The sequence below is a fragment of the Lissotriton vulgaris genome, chromosome 6, assembly GCF_964263255.1.
Source record: "Lissotriton vulgaris chromosome 6, aLisVul1.2, whole genome shotgun sequence".
Lineage (NCBI taxonomy): Eukaryota > Metazoa > Chordata > Amphibia > Caudata > Salamandridae > Lissotriton > Lissotriton vulgaris.
Genome location: NC_141694.1, coordinates 387,928,700 through 387,951,657, shown reverse-complemented (window position 1 = coordinate 387,951,657; position 22,958 = coordinate 387,928,700). Strand labels below are relative to the sequence as shown.

The window sequence follows — 22,958 nt, the reverse complement described above, 5'->3', positions numbered from 1 at the left end:
CTTCTGCAAACACAGGAGAAGAGGTGAAACAAACACTGGCAAAGCCAATAGGCCATGCCTTTACAATGCGAGCAGAAAGTATTGGCGTTGCCACTTCTTGTTTGTAGAGCATTGTTTTTTTTAAAGTAAAAGAAAATACTATATGAAATGCAAACAAGTTTTAAGGAATATCAAAACTGTACATTCAATTTAAAAAGTACAATATAAAGAGAACAGTTTACTTTTTAAATATTTAATGCAGTAACCTCTGAATTGAATTTAAAAAGAATAACGTGGTGTCAAGGTTTAACTGAAAATGCTAACCAATGTCTAATTTACTTAATACAGGGCTCAAAACTGAAACAAATGCCACAGCCATGTGGAGCGCAGTATCAGCTCACGGAGCAGATTTAAGTGCCTCTTGGCGAAGAGAGATCTGCTTTTCAATCCTTTTAAGAACACCTTCTGAGTTAAATGCCAAATAAAAGACTGCAGCAGTCTGTCTTCCCCTAGCCACATACATGTTGCGTTTGTGTATCAAGGTCTAGAGTTTAGTGCAAAATGTGGAACACAGGAGACGATTCAAAACCAACTCAACCAACTCAAATAAAGGCTGCTCTTTAGTCAAACCCTGACACAAATATACACATTTCTGTAATTTTACTGACAAGTTAGGAGGCTGGGGAGCAACAAAGCTCAAGTGATGGGGAAAGCAGCGCTTGAACGAGACAGTAAAGAAAACATACAACCCAATGGAATGCTTAAAAAAAAAGAAATAAGTAATTTCCAGATTTGAGCAGAAGGATGCAAATCAACCACTCAAAAAGATGGTAAAGAAGTGATGCTCCAGGGGATGGGAGGGGACAATCACAAGCAGAGGAAGGAAATCTACTGAACACAAAACAAGCAAATTAGATTGACAAGAAAGCCAACCAGTGATAAGCAATGGGTTGACATAAAGCCAATTTTCAGTATTGATATTGTGGACTATAGGTTTTCGACAAAAGACAATAAAAAGCTGTCTGTAGGACAGGTCTAGAAGAGAAACAACATCCTTGTTTCAGTGTTAGTGCACCATTATCTAAGCCTACTTACTTACTTGTATTATGTTTATAGGAAAGTGCCTCTTTTTCCTTGGTTAGCCCCCCATTCTCTGCCTGGTGATTACGGTAGAAGATCACCCTCACTATTGTTTTATGCCACTCCCTTCGGAGTGGGTCTTATCACTCGGTCTGGAGTGTATTGTTTTATTTACTGTTTTTAGAGTATGGTTCTTTTCCTTGTAGCACTTCAATGTGTAGGGAGATGGCTTACTCCTATGTGTTTTTAATCAGAAAAGGATTTCTTTTCTTCATTTTTAGTTGCCATTATTATTATTTTAGCACATTCTTTCTTTACCAGTAGCACGTGCAAGGGAAGAAGCTCTCCTGAAGTGCGTGCGGTTGCTGGGCACTGTTTAGTGTTGCTTTGTCCGCCCCCCTCTGTCTGGATTTGCTGGAGAACTGGCACACCTCTCCAGAGGCGGCCTACTTCACTATGGCAAATGCGCTGACATGCCCAGCGGTGCTCGCCACCGGAATGCCAAAGGCAAGCCCGTCTTTGACCGTCCGCAGCAGATCGGGGCTTGGGGCAAGAACTCTTGCCAATTTTAGCCCGCAGAGAGTGATCTACTCCGCCCTCGATCTAAGGAAACTAGCTCAAGTTTTACAGAGGGACTTCTATAATTCTATTGAGGTAGGTTACTCCCATCTTAAATGCAACTCCTGTGGCTATACCCCATACCATCTTGTGGGCGGACTCAGGGAATGCAGCCTTACACCCACAGGTCTAATACACTGCCTCACCATAAACTGTTGCTCTCTCCCAAAACACAAACATGACATTTTTGACGTTCTCCGTGATAAACAACTGGATTCCTTATTCCTCACGGAAACTTGGCTCTCAGAAACCTCCACCCCTGATATTCTAGATGCTATACCTACAGGCTACAGCATCATAAGACGTGACTGCCCTACCCTGAGAGGAGGAGGCATCGCATTAATTTTTAAACTTACTCTGATGTGCTCTTTTAGAGAGGTGGATATAGTTAAGTGCGACACAGCTCTCTTCTCACTAACATTTTTGAGCAACTGTATGCTAACAGGACTTCTTATCTATCGACCCCCCCCCCGTCTGCATCTAAATTCACATTGACCCTTGCAGACACTGTCACCTAACTTGCTCAACACCACAATAAGATGGTTATTTTAGGCGACCTTAAGCTCCACTTTGAGGAGAGCTCCTGCAACGGGGCAATCCTTAATTAGAGGCTAAAAGATCCTTCATCTTTTTCAACGAGTTTCGGGGACCCACACATGTAAAGAGCCACAGTTTGGACCCCATCTTTTCAAATTTTCCCTCACTTCTGGTGGAAACTCCCACTACTATTCCTTGGTCAAACTACCCTATGATCCCTTTCTCTTTCCCACTCCCTAAAATCCACCCTCTGTGGTAATAACTATCAGATGGTCCGATCTAGGATCCAGAGACCTTCACATAAGTTTTAGCTATGACAAATCCTGCCTTAGGCGATGGTGTGGATTTAGCAGGGAACAATTTAGATATATGGATTAATGAAGCCTTAGCTGGAATAGTCCCCTTGGGATCCAGACGTCAATCTAGAACCTCCCGCTCTGCACCAGAGTATAATGATCACTTAGCGGCAGCCAGGAAACAATGCAATGCCTTGAACGTGACTGGAGAAAAGACTACAGCCCGATTAGCCATGCTAGCCACAAACAGGCGCTCAAACAGTACCATAAGCTCATCAGAAGTACTCGCAGAGAGTTCTACACACAGAACATTGATAGTGCGGACAAATCATCTAAAGAACTCTTTTCTCTATTCTCAGCTCTTTGTCCTCTCTTGATCATGTGTCTACAGCAGCTACTCCCTTCAAAGAAAGTTGTAATAACATTGCCACATTCTTTTCTTCGATAGTGGCTAGGATATATGACACATTCCCAATCGGGGCAAAGAAGGTTTTGACCCACTAGCCACTACAGAAGATAATATCAACCTTGGTGGCAGGTCAATTTTTCTGCGTCTCCCTTGACGAGCCACACGCTCTTTTCTCACTAATAAAATCTGGCTCTCCTCTTGACTCAGCCCCGACCAGAATACTGCACCTATGTATGATCACTATCCTTGCTCATCTTAGACAACTGATCACTATGTCTCTCAACTTAGGACAAGTCCCCAAGAAATGGAAGCACGCAACAGTGCTCCCTATCCAAAAAAACTATCACTAGATCCTATGATCTTGGAAAATATGAGGCCCATCTCCCTTCTGCCATTTTTGGGGAAAATCCTTGACAAACACGTCAATAATCAAGTAACACTCTTCATTGAAGCCAATGATTTGCTCCATCTCTCCTAATCGGGATTTAGGGCAGGCCATTCCACCGAGTCAGCTTGCCTACATGCAGTGGAAACTCTGAGACAGAATGCGGATGAAGGTCATACTTCAGCCCTGATAATACTTGATCTGAGCGCAGCTTTTGACACCATCTCCCACGGCCTCTAAATTCAGATGCTGAGAGAACGTGGTGTTGGTGGCACTGTGCTACGATGGTTTGCCTCTTTCTTGCTTGATCATACTTTTCAAGTTGCTCAAAGGCCTTTTGTATCGGAGACTCTTACCTTACCTCAGGGAGTCCTGCAGGGTTCCATTTTGAGCCTCACAGTATTCAACATTCACATCCGCCCCTTAGCAGAGATCATTGATAGGCGCAATGTAAAATTAGTGTCATATGCGATGACACTCAGTTAATTGTTACTCTCTCATAGTCTGAGTGTGAGCCAGCAAAACAATTTAAATTCTTCCTGGTGAAGCTGGCCATGTGGATGGCTAACAGCTATTTGAAGCTAAAAGCCAATAAAACTCAAATTCTGATTGTGGGCAGGGCACCATCCGTCTGGACATCGACCTGGTAGCCCGATACCCTTGGCCAGATCCCAGAACCCAAACCCAAAGTTAAGAACATAGGTGTATGTTCGGTTCCAAACTTTGCTATGAATATCAGATCGACAGTGCATCAGGGAAATGGTTTGGTACCTTCAAGACTCTAAGAAAACCCTAGATTTACTCCCAATGGAGTCACGGAAAACCATTGTTCACACTGTAACATCACAGCTTGACTATTATAAAGCCCTGTACTTGGGAGCTACCAAGTGCAATCTGAAAAAAGTTCAAAGAGTCGAAAATGTAGCAGCACGCCTAAGGACATTGGAGGCACTCACCTCTCTTCACTGGCTTCCCCGGAAAAAAGAATCTGTTTTAAAGCCATGTGGTTCGGTCATAGAATTCTCTCCCAGAAAGGCCCAAACATCTTCGCTCCTTGATTCAACTGTGTTCACAATCAAATGAATTAAGATCTTCTAAAGCCAAGTTAGTACGGGTGCCTAGGGTCTGTAGGGCAAGACTAGGGGCACGCTCTTTCTCCTTTTTGGCCGTCAAAGCCTGGAATTAGTTACCGTCACACCTGAGAGCAGAATCCTCTGAGAAAACATTTAGGAACAAACTTAAAGCCTGGCTGTTTAGCTTCCCCTAATATTTGAACTGTAAGTGCACTGGGTCCCTGCTAACCAGGTGCCCAATGCCAGATCTCCTTCCCAAAAACTGTACCATGATTGGCATCATTCGAACTATCTCTGTAAGTCCCTAGTAAATGGTACCCCGGTACCTAGGACATGGGTACTGAAGAGGGTTCTCTGGGGCTGCAGGACTGTTTGTGCCCCTCCAGGGACCCCTCACCAAGGCTATGTAATCTGCCATTCCAGGCTGTGTGTCTTGGTGCAGAGAAATCCGAAAAATTGACAGCACACAGCCCTGTGTGGCATGCCACTTAAACACTGCATAAGATATAGGTAAGTCACCCCAACTGCAGGCCTTCAGCCCCAATACAGGAGGCACTATATCCTATGTGAAGGCATATCAGAATGACAGATATGCCCCTACAATGTCCAGTCTATTCTGATATTGCAAGTGCACAGGGAAGCCATAAGAAGTACATGGGCTGGATACTTATCAAAACGAATTTCCTACCTCCATGATGGCTTCACTGATTTCTAAGATGTTTGGTACCAAACATCTTGTCTTAATAAATCTTATGCCACTGATGCCAGTGTTGGATTTATTAATGAAGCCACACAGGAGACCCTTTTAGAGGGTGTCATAAAAACCTACCAAGCACTGCTGTGGTCTCTGACTTGTTTCTACCAGTCTGCCACCACCAGACATGTTTTTTACCTCATAAGGTGAGAGCCAGCCCTCTCAGAGGACAGAGACAAAGACTGTTCTGGGCAGAGGTGCTTCACACCTCCTCCAGGACAGGATGGCCTTCTTGGGCGGGACGCTTCGAAGGGGATGCCGCCTTTGAAATCCAACCCAAGAACCTCCAGATAGTGGTGGAAGCCAAGCCCCCTTTCTTGCTCCACTTTTGGCAGGAGAAAAGGCAGGAAATTATAAAGGTTAGGAGGAGGGTGCCCACTTAGCCTACACCACCCTTTGGGAGGGGCAGGGGATGTGCACCCCTCCCCTGAAATTGAACCATCTTGGGATGGTGGAGAAACAACCTATCCGGGCTAGCTTAGTGCCCCGTCCCACAGGAAGTAGTCAAAAGAGTGTGTAGACACCCTAAATGTAGGCAGCCCATTGCTACTATCTGTCTTCCCTTGTAATGCCACTAAATTCAGTATTTAGGTGGCACCCTGAGACCTGAACATCAGATTCGACGGACAAGAGAAGATCAGGACAAAGAAGACCCGCTGAACACGAACTAAAGCCCTGCTGCAGAAGAAAAAGCAGCCAAACCCTGCCTGCTGCTCAAAGACTCGACAATCATTGTCTGCTGTGTCATCCTGAACCTGAAAGGAATCCAAGAACCCTGGAGCAACTCCAGCCTTCAAGAAATCACTAAGAAGCTCCCTTGGAGCGAATATATAACTCCTCTGCACACGCAGGCTCCGATACCATGAAGTCCAGTTTGTCGACTTGCTGCTCCTTGACTCAGCATTGAAGCAAGATAAGATACATCAGCTCAGGAGGGTCAGATCTGTCTTCACACCAAGTTTGGAGAAACAAGGACCTACATGTGCCATGGTGAACCAAAACCTGGGGTACCAGACACCAACAGTAAACACTGAGCAGAAGAGTCCACACCGGACTCCCAAAAACATCAGAAGCAAGCACGTGATTAGGGACATCTTCTTGCTGTCCCGAGAGCGTATCTCAAAGTTGCATGCTCCTGACTGCGAAGACCTCAAGATTAACAATGCCAGGCTGAAATATTTGCTCTGCACACGGACCGGCACCGACCAACCAACTGTGCTTGTGTGGGCCCAAAGTTCTTGCGACCGCCTCTTTCAAAGGAGCCCCATTGGACTCACCTGTAAGTCTTTTATCACAAGGTTAATGTGATGTTTCAACCCTTGCTTAAAAATGACAAACAAATGCTGTTGGACTTGGACCTTTCCGCAGGGTCTTACTCAAACATTTTGCCTTTGCCCTCCACTGTTTGCCAAATTCATTTTTGCTGGCCTTGGTACTCTTTACCGCTGCTAAAGTGCTTGTGCTCCCTGCTCAAAACATAGTCACATTGGCTCATACCCAATTGCGATATTTAATCTACTTGTAAGTAAAGTAGCACTACATATGCCCAGGGCCAGTAAATTAAATGCTACTAGTGGGTCTGAGCCACTTATTGTGCCACGCACTTAAATATCCCCTCAAAATGTCACAGGATTGCTATTGCACAGCCTGTGCATGCAGTTTTAAACTGCCATTTTGACCTGTCAAAATAAACCTTTGCCAGGACCAACCCTTACACTTTAATACATATAAGTCACCCCCTAAGGTAGGTCCTGGAAATCCCAGGAGGCAGGGTGCAATGTGTTTAAATAGTTAGATATGAACTTTCAAGATTTACGTGTCCAGGAAGTGCAAAACTCTTAAATTCGTTTTTCACTACTGCAAAGCCTATCTTGACCACTGGATAGCATTGAAGTTGCCTTATTACATTTCATAAGTGTATTTTCGAAATGGTGAAGTCAGGTTTTTGATCACAATGTTAAATATTTCACTTTAGAAGAAAAGGGGGCGTCCTTTGTTTTCAACCTGCCGTTTCGCAGGAAACGTGCGGCTGTATTTCAGGTCCAACTCATGCAACCTGCGCTGGACCGCTACGTACGTTTTCCTTTGGTCTTGTACTCTCTGCGTATAGTCCAGATATATGGAGATGGAATGACCCTCGAAAAGAAACTGGTGTCGGTATTGTGACAACTGCAGCAGGTAGTCTCTATATCTGTAATTAAACAGTTTGGCAATAATAGCCCTCGGCGGGGCTCCCGGCCCTGCGGGGCAGAACAAGCCCTCTGTGCGCGCTCGATGTTTAAAAATTTGGAGAGGGTCTTAGGAGCGATCGCCTTAGTGAGCCATTCTTCCAGGAATAACTCTATGGCGGTGCCTTCTGCTTTTTCGGGGAACCACACAAAACATAAATTATTCCTACCCGACGTCCCCTGAGTCCTCCGCCCTCACGACCAGGTGTATCACCTGCCTCTTTAAGTCAATCACCATAGCACTGAGGGACTTGACCTCGGATTGTAGTGTACTAACACCCTTCTCGTTGGTGGCCACTCTGTCCGACACTTTCCGCAGATCTTCCTGTAGCAAGTTGACATCTATAGCCACAGAGTCAATTCTATTGACCATGTCGTTCCTGGTCGACTGAATGGCTTGGATCACTTCCACCAACGTGGAGAGACCGTCATCCCGTCCACCTGGAGGTACCAAGTCAGCACAATTGTTGTCTTCACGTTGCTCCGGTCCCAGCACCAGTGGCTGTGCGTAGTTGGAGATTTTATTCGATTGTGGCTTGGAGATTCTGTCCTTCCCCAGGTTTGTCGGCTAGGTCGCACGTCCCTCCGGGGGTATGGTCTGTGCTACTCTGGCTATCAGGAACCTGATGCACGCAGGCCTCCCAACCAATTGCTCGAGGGACCACACTCACTCTCCTCGTCTCGGTGCCCTCCATGGGAATGATCATGCCTTCTCCATCCACCCGTGCTATTGCCTTCAGGAACCCGGATGCATAGCGGTATCCCCCATAAATTATCCCAAGCCTCCTTGTGCTCCTTGCAATCTAAGGGGCACCTCCAGACCAGTGGCTCTCTCCTCGATGCAGGAAAAAGACAACCAGCACTGCAACCCTGTCAGTACAGTAGCAGGTCCGTTGAATGCCCCCCAGTTTCAATATCTGGGCTGGCAGTTCGTGGCCCTGCCGTTGCCCCTGCCACCCCCAAGCAGTCCCTCCAAGTTATCTTGACCCAGCACCAACAGATTCTGCCTCACTGTTGCAGCTTGCCATCGCCTAGTATCCTCACCGGCAGCCCGGGGGAAAGCACCGCATTTGTGAGCTTGTGTGTGGGGAGCGGGAAACACGGCTCTAGCAATGTCCTACCGTCGGCACTCTTCCTCACTGCCCTCCTTCACCGATAGGCAGAAGCAGTGTACCTCTGTCTCCCTCTACTACGTCCCGGGGACTGCCGCAGCTTCTGTCATATGCCGCCGTTGCTCCAGCTTCCCCAGAGATGTCAGGATCGCAGACTTCAGTCCCCAGATGGCCAGCTATGATTACGATGAACCCGGGCCTCCCAGTTGATCAACGGGTCTCTCCGGTGGTCCAGTCCAGCCGCCGCCGCCTCAAGATAGTGCCTTGCGTCTCCCGAGGCCTCGGCCACCTTGCTACGTCACTTAACTGCACCCCCCGCTCGTCTCGTGTCCCACACACCACGATCACGGATCTACACCACTTCATGTCACCGGTCTGCTGATTGTTGAGATCAGGATTATTCAGGATGTTGAAATAATGCGGAGCTCAGAAGAAAAGCGTCTACTCGGCCATGTTCGTAAGCCAAGTCCCCATGATCAGGCTTTTAAGCAGTCCTGGTTCAATTCAAAATTCAGAGTGATTGCAGAGTTTTTTTGCCAGAGGTGCATAATTTGCCAGCAGCAAAATGCAGGAAGAAAATTACAGTTGTCAGTTGGGGAAAAATTGGAAAATCAGCAGAACCCTCTCCCAGACTGCAGGCAGATATCGAATTACCCCCATGTAATGGTCCGAAATATGTGTTGGTCGTGATTTGTTTGTTTTCTCGTTGGGTAGCAGTATATCCAACAAGACGAAACGATAGTCTAACAGTTGCTAAATTGCTACTAAGAGAAATTATACCTAGGTTTGGATTTACAGTCTCTTTAGAAACAGATAGAGGAACACATTTTAATAATAAAATTATTCGGATGATTTGTGCAGCATTGACTAGAAGCTTTAGGTGTGGTCGAGCAAATAAATGGCACTATTAAGTCAAGATTGTCAAAAGTATGTGCATCCAGAGCACTGAAATGGCCTGATACTTTATATTTGGTTTTGATGAGTCTGAGAAGTATTCCTGATTTTTAAAAAACGGAATGGTCTCCTCATGAAGTGATTATGGGGAGAGAAATGAGACAGCCATTAGTTCCAGCAAATCAACTGATGAATATAACTGATGAGCTAGTGCTCGATTATTGCAAAGGGTTGGCTGATGTGGTGCGATCTGTGGATCATCAGGTTGGAGAAGTTACAACCACAACACAGTAGGAAACAAGCACATGACCTAAGTCCAGGAGAGTGGATTCTGGTGAAGAAACATATGAGAAAGTCATGTTTGGAACCACGTTGGCATAGGCCATACCAAGTGATACTGGTGACAACGACAGCAGTGTAGTGTGGTGGCTTACCAAATTGGATTCACGCAAGTCACACAAAAAGAGTCCCAAGTTCACTTGAAAGACAAGAAGAGGAAGAACAAGAACAGGTCGAGAGTCCAAAAGGGCATGAGTCTGAGCCTGAGCAAAGTCGAATAAAGTGGGCACCAGCTACTCAGTCTCAAGAAATTGTTGTTGAGGTTAATGATGGAGAGAATTTGATTCAAGAACAAGTACAGACGAGAAAAGAGGCAAACAAAAGAAGCTGTGAACCTAGTCTTGAACCTGGTGAAACTGTGCAAGTGAAAAAAGGAAGCAAAGAAGATATATGGTCTAAGGGAAAGAAAAGACTGAAATACACTCTAAAAGAAAAAGTTCCAAATACAATACTAGAAGTATCAAGCCAAACTGAACAAAGTGATTCTGAAGAAGATACCGTTCGGAGAACAAGAAGATCAAGAGTTCGGAACAAGAAGTATACAGCACCTGAGTGGACATATGTGGTGACTGAAGCAGCTGAACAAATATATCAGTGTAGGAAAGAGACTGTTGCAGAATCGGGTCACAAAAACAATTATGAGCCACCCTAAATGAACTGTGCAAAAATTGGGGTACAGAAAATTGAAAATCACTCTGAAGAGTGTGGAAAGTTGCAGCTGGAATTGAGTCAAAGGTTGTGAAGGTGTTAAAAAAAAAAAAAAAAGAAGGTGTGAAGCAAGAAGGCTTAAAGAAGTACATGGATAAACAAAACATTAGTTTTTTGTTGTTTTTTGAGTACTTGCATACACAAAACATTAGTTTTTTTGTTTTAGTTATAGTTTAATTTTAGATTTCAAAATGTTTTAATTTTTACAATAAAAAATGGCAAAAGCAGATTTACTGGAGACTGGATATCAAAACCGAAGTTTTAAACGTAGATGTATTAATGCTTGTTTTATAAGTATTTTTGCTACTAATGTTTGTCTGGTTAACATTAATTGTTGTTGTGCCTTATTGTATGTACCCTACTTAGAATATTATTACTAATAGTGTGTTCAGTGAAAAAGTAGATGTGGGAAATCTTAAAGAAGAACCACAAACTAATATTGAAAAAATATTAGGAGATAATATATATCATCAGGATAACTCCAATAATGATTTTTCGTTAAATGTTTTTACTAAACTCTCTTACAAATACGTAGATACTATGGATGCGAGAGAATGTTATGTGTGCATGCAATTACCATTGTCTGTGTCTGAGGGAGTGACGTATCATTACTTACCTTTAACATATGGTGTTTCATGTAGCGTATTAATTAGTTTATTTTATGAGAAGGGTAATCTACAGTATTATTATTGGAACTATGACTTAGTATTCTCTGAACTGTCAATTAGAAAGAATATGAACAGGTTAAACAGTGCGAAAAATGCAGAGTATATGGGTGAGTTTTTTCACATGACTAAAACAATAGATACTGTATATGAACATCATAATAATTAAACATTTATTTTACGTCAAGAAGCGACTGAGTTTATACATTTAGTAGAAGATAGGAGAAAGAGTTTTTAAGAAAAGACTGCTGAGCAAAAGTCCCATGTACCTCCATGGGTTTTTAGAGAAGGTTATCACAAAAAGGGTGTGACATACGCTGTAATGACTCTGTATTGGCATCCTAGAGGAAAGCTTTGATTACTAAGATTAAAAACAGATTTTAATAATTATTTCAATGGTTCTAGTGAGGTGGTACAAATCCTGTTTTCCCTTGAATATATTATGTGTGTGGTACAAATGGCGATTATAGGTTGCCTGCACATTATATAGGTGTTGTTATATGGGAATAGTTTTCCCTAAAGTTTATTATTTGGATACAAATCATGGAATCAATTAAATAAAGAATTGAATAATGCGAAATAAAACGGGAATTAGTGCTGCAGAAATTGTTGGTGATATATTTGAAGCATTGATTCCTTCAGTTGGCGTGATTCTAAATGTGCATAAAATTAGAAAATTGTCCACAGTGGTTGATCGTTTATCAACAGATGCTGCTGGTCAGTTTTTGACGATTGATATTGAAATGGTTCCTATACGGTCTAAGGTCTTACAAAATAGACTTGCCCATGATGTATTATTGGCCAAAGAAGGTGGAGTCTGTAGTGTGTTGAAAATCCAACAGTGTTGTACGTATATCCCTGGCAAGAGCAAGATTCTGGAGGGATATATTGAGAATATTACACATTTGTGAGAAGATTTAACTGAACTGAAGGTTGATGGTGCTTGGGAGAGACTTGGTAAGGGTTTCTCCTAAGTGGGTGATTGGTCTTCTACCTTTGGTAATAGCTTATTAGGGAAAATACGAACACCTATAATTGCAGTAGCTACAGGGCTACTAACACTGGACACTAAACTGAAAGCAAGGAAGAGAAAAAGAGAAGAGATAGAATTGGAGGACAGAAGAAGAAATTACTATGAAATAGTAAAAGATATAGATGGGGTTATGCTTAAACAAAAGAGCACAACTGCTTTCCAAGTAGTATAAATGATGACAATCAGATTTTTGGGTTGTGTTTTATGATGGCTTAAGTCGCCATCAAATAAGGAATTGATGGAGCAGCGTTTTCACGAAAAAAACCTGCTCAGATTGAACCCTTCAGTGTGACCAACACTAACCGAGAAATGTGTAAAAACTAATAAAATAGGACTAAAAAGGGGAAAAGTGGAAAATTGAAGACTGCGCAAGTGTGTGCTGGGAGAAATGGAGTAGGCCGCAAATGCACATGACTAATGTAGAAACTAAAACAAAGTCGAGAGTTTATGTTTCACTAATAAATATAGAATAAATGTGCAGTGCGTAAAGAAAAGGAAAGCAAATGAAAAGCATTTAAAGGGCGCTTGATAATAGAATTTAATAAAGTGAAGATTAATGCATGTGTTTGTCTTCCTAGAAGCCTAGTCTGCAGCTTTGCAGAGAAGGCTCGAGAGACATTTTAGAGTTAACATGGGATGTTTTAGAATGTAGAAAGGGAAAATTGAATGCTGCAAGCTGTTCCTCGCGTGCCACTGATGATGGTCAAGGTTGTGTGGAGAAACACAATGAATACAACAGAAGCAGAACTTCCTCCAAGAGGGGGCATGAGAACATTTTCTTCCGCAGTTCAATACTTTTACCTGAATGAGGATTATGTGCAAGTCACAAAAGATAGATATGGAAGTTCTACTACTGAAGGCTGAACGACGTGTCTAGGTATAACAAAGACAAGTTGAAATTGAAGTCATGACAACAGTGGTGTGATTCAGACAGCCAATAAAATGTTTTTCTCTATGTGGGGTGGATAGAATAGGGGTAGGACTTTTGTGAGTTTAGAGTATCATTAGTTGTAGAAAGGCAGTAGGTTTGTCACATTTTCCGTACTTTGTGCGTAGAGAGAGCTGTGTTGCTTTTTACTAAATCTATGGGCTGGCTGCTGTTCTGCTGATCCGGACTCTTTACCTTTGCTCCTTAACTCTTCTTAAGGGGTCTTGCTTACTCTCATGGCTGGAGGGTAGCTTTCCAGATTTCTTGAACCTTGGTTAGTATGGTATTCCAAATTTGGATATCTGATTTGCAAATGACTTAACACTCTATCCTTTTGTCTCCACGCCTATCCACTCACTCAGTGAGCTAACATATGAGATGTATAACGCTATTATATTTACTGAATGATTTGTTCTGTTGTGTAGTGACTTAAGATTCAAGCTGTATTTGTACTTGATGAGCAATAACAATATAAAGATAAAGCGTTAATTTGCACGATTAAGTTTGTCTTTATTAGTTACGTGAAATGATTATTCTATTGTGAGATTCTAATATTATTTTGCCAAACCCTGATTAACTTATAAAGAGTTCATCGCCAAAGATAGGTATAATCAGTGATGAGCTAATTGGTAAATTGGTTTAAACTCACCAAGCATGAAAGGGACTGTAGGAGATTGAATTTGGGTCCAGATGATTAGATGTGTTTGTTTCCTGAAACGCTGGATCAGGTGCAATTGTCTGCCTAGCACTGTGCTGGGCTTAGTTTATGATTTGATAAGCAGGGTGTTCAGTTGGATGCACTTGGCAGTAGTTTGATGAATTGTGAAAAGCAGAGTGCAATAATGTAATGAGTGTCTTCGTGCTGGCAAATAAATTCCGAAACAGAGCAGATTACAAACATATTCAGTGAGAAATGCCATTTTTTAAATCGAGGAAAATGGTGAGATTATTCGGATTTTTGGAGTAAAATAAGAAAAAGATTTGCCATTAATCTGAGCAAAAGTAAATGATTGGAGTTAGACAGTAACACCTGGGAGGCAGATCGTAAAAGCTTCCTTGAATTGGAGGGACATGCGAAAAGTCAAGAAAGACAAACCCCAGAAAAATTGGATTTTAAGCTGGTAAAAAGAGATTAAACATGATTCACTTGTAAACTGGGAGTCAGTGAAACTTTCTAAAGTAAGAAGAGGCAGACTCTGCAAGTATGTGTATCCTGGGACATGATAGCTGAGTTTTCTGCGGCTTGGATGCGTTAGGCTTGACAAAATAAGGCACATTCACAGCCCAAGTACAAAGCTATGCATGCCTGAACTACCTCTTTCGATGGAAAAAGGAAGTTAGAGGGGTGATCTTATTCTGTGTTTTCAGCAGCCAAATATGGGCAGAAGCAACTCTGTTTAAATGAGGAATCACAGAAAGATGTGTCTATAATAAAGGTTAGGTTATGCACAGTGCTTAAATGGGCAAGTAATCTAGTACTGCGTACCTGCACTTCTTTAATTTGAAAGGGAGGATACCTGCACTTCTCAGCACTGTTGACATACATTTTAAACGTAAGGTACCAGCATTTCTTTTGCAAAAACATGCACTGTAAATAGTGAATACCTGCACTACTATATTTCCATTTAAAGCACTGGTACTGGTCATTTGTCTTGGTAACCTGTGCGCTTGGCGTATGAACGGAACTGCCTGATTCTCAGTGTGCACAGCATCACCGGCCTCTTCAAACTAGGCAGATGGGTAAAGGACGTACCCTCAAACCTCATCTCCACCAGCTATACATTCAGACCCATAAAAATACCTTCTAAGCCTGCTGAAGGAGGAATATAATATAGAAAACAACACGATTGCTATCCTCACACGGCTAATACCAGCACTAATGACACACCTGCTACAAGTTCAAAAAATACTGCTCACTCTTCTACAAAACAAAGTAACACCATCACCAAAAACAATCTCTAAATGGCCAAATAATAAATAATGGATCATTCTCTAAAAACAAGCATCAAATCTCCAACCTAATCACGGACACAATACCTGAGTTACTCTTCATTACTAAATCTAAGCTGGGAGATGACACGGCTCCAGTGCTGCATGAAGCCGTTCCTCCAGGCTATCAAACTATCACTCAAAATCGTATAGGCAAAAGAGGAGGTGGACTAGTTGTTTTATTCAAGCAAACAATACATCTCATTAAAGCTGACAACGTTTGGATTCCAGATTGTGATGCCCTCTTCACCAGATACAACCCTACACCATCTTCCTCCTGTAACTTTCTTCTCCTTTACAGACCTCTACCTAGCAGTGCAACATTCCCAGACACATTTCTAGATGCAGTTTCAAATCTGATAAAACTACACTCCAACTTATGCATTCTAGGTGACCTCAATGTTTGGTTTGACAAACCCAATATGCCCCATCCAAAAACCATCATCACAGGCCTTGACACACTGAACCTACATCAGATCGTCCACAAACCCACACACATTGCTGGACACATCCTACAGGTCATTTTTGCAAATCCAGAAGTAGTTACTTTTCAAAAGATTACTCAAGTCACATGGTCAGACCACCATTTGCTATCTTTCTAACATGAAACACCACAAAGTAACATCTAAAACCACCTTACATGCATCCACCTATCGACAGTGGAACAGGCTCAATATTGAAAACTTAGGAAACACAACAAACATTCAACACAGAACTAGACAAAATACATTGCATTAAAAAACTATCCGAGTAGCTACACAAAGCTTTTGATATCCTAATAACACTCAGAACAACAAAACAGGACAAAAGATAACAGGCACCTTGGAGAAATACAGAACTAAAAGACATAAAAAGCAAATTAATGCATCTGGCTCAAAACAAAGAACAATCAAGACAAACTTTACCTACAGAAATGTAACAGATTATACAAGTAATTAATCAGAAAAGCTAAAAAAAAAAAAGAGTACTATTCAGACATTATTCTAAATGAGCAAATAAAGAATTTGACTAAATTCTCACAGAATTTCATAAACCTAAATGCGTAGAAAGAACTCAGTCCATTACTCAAATATTCATGGACAAACAGACAAATTATTACACAACCAAAGCAGATACGTTGGACTCCTATTTAAAACAAAGGAAAACCACCAGCACCAACCCATTTCAAAAAGAGTAGGCTTACCCACCCTCTCCATTCCTTCAAACAAATATCTCAAAGTGAATTTATTGATCTTGTCAAAGCAAGCAGGCTGGCTAGCAGCCCTTCTGATCCTTTCCCACCATTAACATTTAAAAAACATTCTTCTAACTACCTCTGCTGCCACACCAGTAAGAAGAGTCATCAATAATTCATTAACTACGGGAATCTTTCTAGAAGACCAAAAAAAGGCATACATATGCCCATTTTTAAAGAAAGCTAACCTGACCCGGTTGACCCCAGCAACCACAGATCGATTACAAATGGACCTTTCCTGGGCAACCTGATGGAGCAGCATTCGCCTAGATGGAACAATTCATTGAAGGTAACTCCATAGTTTCAGACTTCCAAATAGGACCCTGTCCAGGAAGAGGCATAGAATCTGCCCTCATTGTCATCATTGTCATCTGGGATTACCTTAAAAACAAGGTAGACTGCAATAGGGTTGCTGCACCACTCCTCTTGGACCTCTCAGCTGCCTTGGACACAGTTGACCATGACACTCTATTCCAAACACTCTATGAAGCAAGCATAGAAGGGACTACCCTTGAATGGATCACATCCTACCTTCAAAACAGAACAAATGTCATCCATACTCCCCCTTTTTCATACAAACTATACTATAGAAAAGCAAGGGTCCCTGACGGGTCTATCATCTCACCTATGCTTTTCAACATCTACATGAAGTCCTTACCGGCAATGATCAATGAATTTTATATCACATGCTATAACAATGCAGATGACACACAAATGCTCCTTAAACTGGAATGCCCCAAAGACATTGGAAGCTCCAAAATATTCAGTTGCCTCAAAGGCATTTATCAGTAAATGCCATTAACCACCTCAAATTGAATGCTTCCCAATCTGACATACTCACGTGGGGATTGGAAATTATTACCCACTCTGCGCCTGGCCTGACAATCTGGGACCACCTCTTAAACTATCTAAGGAAGTAAGAAACATTGGAATTACTATGGACTCCAAGTTATCAATGAATGCCTAAATTGACAAATTAGCAAGATCAATTTTAATTACTATGAAAACTCTGCGACACATCGTCCTCCAACTGGGATTTCCACACAAGGTCCAAGCCTCTATCTCTCTTGTACTGTCTAAGCTTGATTACGCCAATGGCCTCTACCACGGATCATCTTTATCAACTATGAAAAGACTACAACGGAAGCAGAACTCTCCTGCCAGACTACTCCTGCCTGTAAAGCCACAAGCCCACATCTCCCCGGACTTGAGGGCCCTATATTGGTTACAGGTTGCCTGAAGATCTACGTTCAAGCTGCTTTTTAATCACACACAAAGCAATATATGGAACAGGACCGCTTTTCATCAGGAATAAAATAAGCAAATACATTCAACAAAAGAGCCTTCGTTCAAGATTGGCACCTCACCTCAAAAGCCCACCATACAAGAAAATAAAAACACTATTGGCATATCTTTCTCTGTTCAGGCAGCCAAACTATGGAATTGATTACCCCAAACATAAGCTCCACAGATAAGACTACTCAAGAGCTGGCTCTTTCCTACATAACCTCCATACTTAAACACAAACGTACAGTATATCCCAGTGTATATAAACATTTAATTTGATCATACGTATGTATCTAGATATGTGTATTTCTTGATATAAGCATGTATAATTTATACTTATGTATCTATATATGTAATACTATACTCCTACTATTAAAAAAAAACAGAATCTCTCCAATACACTACCCTGCACTTCACCCTATACCTCTCCCAATATATCCTCTACCTCTAATCTGTCCCAAACCTCATTCTACGCCTAGAATCTCTAAAATAACCCTTTCTACACTCTTCCATCCTCTATCCCTCCCTGGATCACCCCAAAACCTCATTTTGATACTATGATCTCCCAAACAACCTTCCTAAATTCTTCCCTCACCTATCCCTCCTTTGACTCATCCCAAAACAAATGTTACTACTAGGCTCTTCCCTCTTGTATCACCCCCCCCCCCCCTCCCCCCCCCCTACCATTATCCTTTTCAATCCAGCTAACAGACTCACCAGTCCACCACTCAAATTAACCCAACTTTCACTATTCTAATCCACCACTAATCCTTTTTGGGTTCCGGATAGCACGCTCCTCGCTGAGAAATGTATTATAATCTCCAGACAAAATACTTTTTAAGGTGATTTATTAAAGGACGGAACGGCAGTACATCTATCCAGATGCAGACCACAGGCGCAACTGTAGTCTGACTGGAACTCTTCACAAATGTTCTAGGTGGAACATAGAATTAATCATAAAAAATACCAGAGCGCACGCCAAATGGCATGAGCATGAGCAAAAGTAATTAAAGCGACAGAACATAGAATGCAACAAAATGCTTCAACACTTCCTAAGCACTATACAAATACAATACATTGCTCTTCTTTTAATGGTTAATCTGTTCGGCGGCATCTCCCAGTCCCAACAGGATAAGAAACAGTGTTGCCTCCTTATCTTGACCTTTCTGCCTTTCAGTTCAGAAACATATTTTAAAATATATTAAAATACTCTACCAGCTCTTCAAATTCACGAACGAATGCCTGCAATAAAGTTCCAAAACCGCCTCTAGCACTAGTTAACAGAGAAGCCGTGCAGCTTCCTTTCAGTCAATGCATCTAGTACAACATGACTAAGTAACAGCAGTACTGAAATAAGGTGACAATCTCCCCACTACTTACAAAGTCCATTCGTGAATTCAGCCTCATGACCGTCGCAGGATGCCGATCTATTGATGGGTGTCATGTGGCTGTACTTCCAGAATGTATAGTAACCAATACAACGGCTGAGCATATCCTGGGAGTCGTCTGGCAGTGGGCGGTACTGCTAATGTGTAAAATGACCTAGGATTGGAGCATTGGGGGCACCCAGCCAATCCTAGCGCGCCCTAGTACTGTTTGGCTATGGAAAGTGCATGTTCCGTTGTTAAACCCGTCCTTGTACTGTCGGCGGGAGCTGCTTTGCTTTGAGTGAGAGGGGGTATGCTAGGTCTCCTTCTTAGATGATTTGTATTCACTGTCCGGACGATGACAGCCTGTCTCTTGCAGGTGTTGACGAGAGAGTTTCTTAACAAGCCTCCATAGAAATAACCAGATCAGCAGCACGCAGAGCCAACCAAGCTGCGTTTAGTGTGCGCCAGACTCTTGCTTTAAACTGATTCTCTATACTTGAGGAAATGGAACTATTTAAGAGGGCAAAAAAGTGGAAGTGTTTATTATTCCTTCCGCCGCTAGATGCATAGCACTACTCACACGCTGTTTCTGCGAAGAGTCGGCAACAGGGAGAGCTGAGCCGTGGCTCGGCTCTGGCTCTTCACGGACGAAGTTTTCAAAATAATTAGCTTGTCATTTAAACAGTAAACATGTTCGAATATGATACGGTGTCTACGAAATTCAAAACACAGCGTATTTCTTTAAAAGGCTAATGCGTTTCACTTTATCATAATATCACAGCATAGAGTAGTATTTATTGAATGTTAGAGTTTTTAAACGTGTACCGAGAAACATTCCTGCCCACACCCTGATGACAATGGTGTTAGTGAAGTAAGAGGCACTTCAGTTTTCGTATATACCCTAGGGTTGCTGCCTGACAAGTTTTCTACCGGCAACACTGGTATTTTAAGCAAAATCACCTCCCTAGCCCAAATCTGTGCATAGCAGAATATATAAATAGGAAGCAATTTTAGATTTGTTTTAGAAATGTTGATTAACCTTGACTAATAATTAAAGGGTAGAAAGGTTGTGTTAGAAATAAATATATATATTGTTGTTTATTTAAAGCCCTTATAGTATCATGTCTGGGCCTTTGCAGAATCTTAAAACAACAAATTGTGTTTTTCTCTTGGAATCGTGGCCCTATAAAATGACCATTCAACAGACTTTTACTCCTTCCCAGTTGGAAACCTAGCTCACAGGGTATTAATAATAAATACATATACTGTGGTAGAAGGGGGGCGCTCTTAACTGGATTTGTGTATCTGCCAAGCGCTTTTGATTACGATACAATAGAAAACTGTGGAGCACCATGGGGTAGTTAGGGCTTTGACCCTGAGACTGTCAACTTGTTGAGTGAGATCTATACAGCCACCACTGCAAAGGCCTTTAATGTCAACAGGGGTGTTAGGTAGGGCTGTGCGGTGGCACCCTTTCTTTTTACTTTATATAACAACAGATTAGAAACGTTGCTGATGGATGCATTTGCCACAGATTGGTCATTGCCCTGTTCCTGCCCTCCTACACGCAGATGATGCTGTCCTCATGGCACTCTCATGCATATGTTTTGCAGCTGGTCCTAAGTGTCCTTACCAGCTTCATAGCAAATTTATATCTGAAAGTTAATCCAACCAAGTCCTTTATTATGTATTTTTTTCCAGCTAAAACTAAATGTTGTCCTATGATTCTCACTGCTGTTCAGTTAAGTCTTGTATCCTCATTTGCTTAACTTGTGGTGCAGTTCTATTCTAGGGCTAAATGGAATCAGCTACATAAGGTATGGTAACTTTAACATAAAACAATCAGTCTCAGCAGTGTTTAGGTTTTCTAGGACACTTTGTGAAAAACAATAAAAGAAATCATTCAAATTTGTAAGACAAAGGGCATCAGCATGGTTATATACGAGGCAGGAGTGGGGGCTATGCAAATATACGTACTAGTATGAGGGTGTTAGAAGATCAATTCTTGAGAAGATTATTGGCAGTTTCCAAGTTCTGCTCCTTATGTGTCAGCCACAAAGAGTTGGGCATGCTGTTTTAGGAGGATCTTATGTGGAAGTGCCCTCTCTTATTGTGACATAAGATTTGGAAATTAGAGAAGGCCTCTTTCAATAGACTTAGGGCCTGCTTTGGATCTCGGCAGACAGATTACTTCTTCGCAATGGTGATGGATATGCCATCAGCTAAAATATAAATCCCCATAGGATATAATGAGGTTTATATTTCAGAAGACTGGGTATCCGTCACTGTTATGACAGAGTAACCTCTCCACCCAGATCTAAATTAGGCCCTAAGTGTTCAATATTGCCAATCCCTGGACTGTGCCTTATATCCCCTGGCTGAAAATCATAAAGGTCTTGTGTGAAAGAATGGGTTGATCTGATATTTATGATGACCCAGAGAAGTTAAAAGAGATCAGTAAAACACCCGTGTTTACATAATTTTGAGGAAGAAAGACGCAAGAAAGAACTCCTTAACCATAGTGTGGCCTCTCCCCTCGAAGTTACTCAAAAAGAGGGATTAGAGCCATAATTGGGGTGGGCACCAAATACTGATCAAAGGTTTTTTTTACTCAGTGGCTGCTCTTCCACTAAGGCAGAGGAGCATTGCCAAACTGCTTTTAAGCAGTTTTATTTATTTTTGTGTTTTACAAAGCGCAAACTACACCCGTAAGGGTATCGGAGCGCTTTACAGGATTGACAAGTGGTATACAAAATACTTAGGAAGGGTGGATACATTTGGGATAAAAATAGGTGCCGGGTGGATATCACTCGGAAAAATCATGGTGAGGCTGTAATAGGAGGTAGAACAAAGTCGCTGAGGAGATAGTACTGCAAGAGTTAGGGGAGGAATTTGCCCATTAGAAAGGTTTTGGCCTCCTTTTTAAAAAAAACTTTTTATTGTTATTTCGTATTCATACATGTCTATACATCAATAAACAGTAATCATCTCCATCTGCAGTTAATTGGTACACAGCACATTGCATTGCATACACGACAATTCTACCTCAACACCGAAATAGTACATTATAACAGGTGACACAATTTTCCCAGTATCTCTCCCATACCTGCATCATCTAGACATATTTATTGCACAGTCTACTCGACCCCTTCTTTATTCATCGGCTACCTTCAGGGGTTGATGCCGTTTGCGGAGGTTCACAGATATTCCCCCGGGATTCATTCCAGTTCCCCCATATTCTGGACCATTTTTTGGGACATCCTGTGGCGGCGTCCATGTCATTTTCCCATTGCTGCTATGTAGGTAACACCCCTGAGCCCCAGTTCTTGGCTATATTTCGCTTAGCAATCGTTGTCCCGAGCGTAGCCCAGTTCTGTAGTGCAAAGTTTAAGTCAGTAGGTTGCCAAATATTTAGGAGGCAGCATCTGGGATCTTGCTGAACCTCTGTCCCCCCCCCCCCCCCCCCCCCCTCCAAGATCTCATTCATCACGCGTTCCCAGTAGGATTGTTATATTTGGACAGTCCCATATTATGTGATAAAATGTTCCAACTTGTCCACAACCTCTGAGGCAGAGTGAATCGGGTGTGTGCCCGAGTTTGTGTAATGTGGTGCGAGGGTAATATATGCGATGTAGCACTTTGAGTTGTATGAGTTTTAGCCTAGATGGGATTGCTGCCTCTCGGGCCGATGCCAGTGCGTCCTTCCAGTCTGAATCCTCCATGTCTCCTAAGTCTGTTTGCCATTTTCCCCTCAATGCTACCATGGGGTCTGGTTAATTATTGACCAGCTTACGGGAGGTCTGTGATATGGCTTTTTTGTCCATGTAGTCCGTGAGGAGTCTGTCTTCCAGGGGCGAAGACTCTGCTAATTGGGCGCCTAGGGGGATAGCGCTCTGGAGAGCGTGTCTAATTTGGACATAACAATAGAGTTCAGTTTCTGCAATCCCATACTTTTCTTGCAGAGTTGCAAAGGTAAGGATCTCTCCCTTCACCCAGAGATCACTGATCTTAGTAATGCCTATGAGGTCCCATTGCCTAAA

General features: G+C 42.3%; 1 protein-coding gene across 2 annotated transcripts in view; it reads right to left on the bottom strand.

Annotated features, from left to right (window-relative positions):
* Positions 1 to 19,056, bottom strand: part of CLN8 (CLN8 transmembrane ER and ERGIC protein) — a 154,387-nt gene extending 135,331 nt beyond the window's left edge. Inside the window, exon 1 of one of the 2 annotated variants that reach the window (XM_086926409.1) lies at positions 18,929 to 19,056. The gene's annotated coding sequence lies outside the window, so the exon portion shown is untranslated. Of the gene's footprint in view, positions 1 to 18,763; positions 18,898 to 18,928 lie in introns of those variants that run through there. The other variant, XM_086926410.1, reaches the window with a different exon arrangement.
* Positions 19,057 to 22,958: the final 3,902 nt, after the last annotated feature.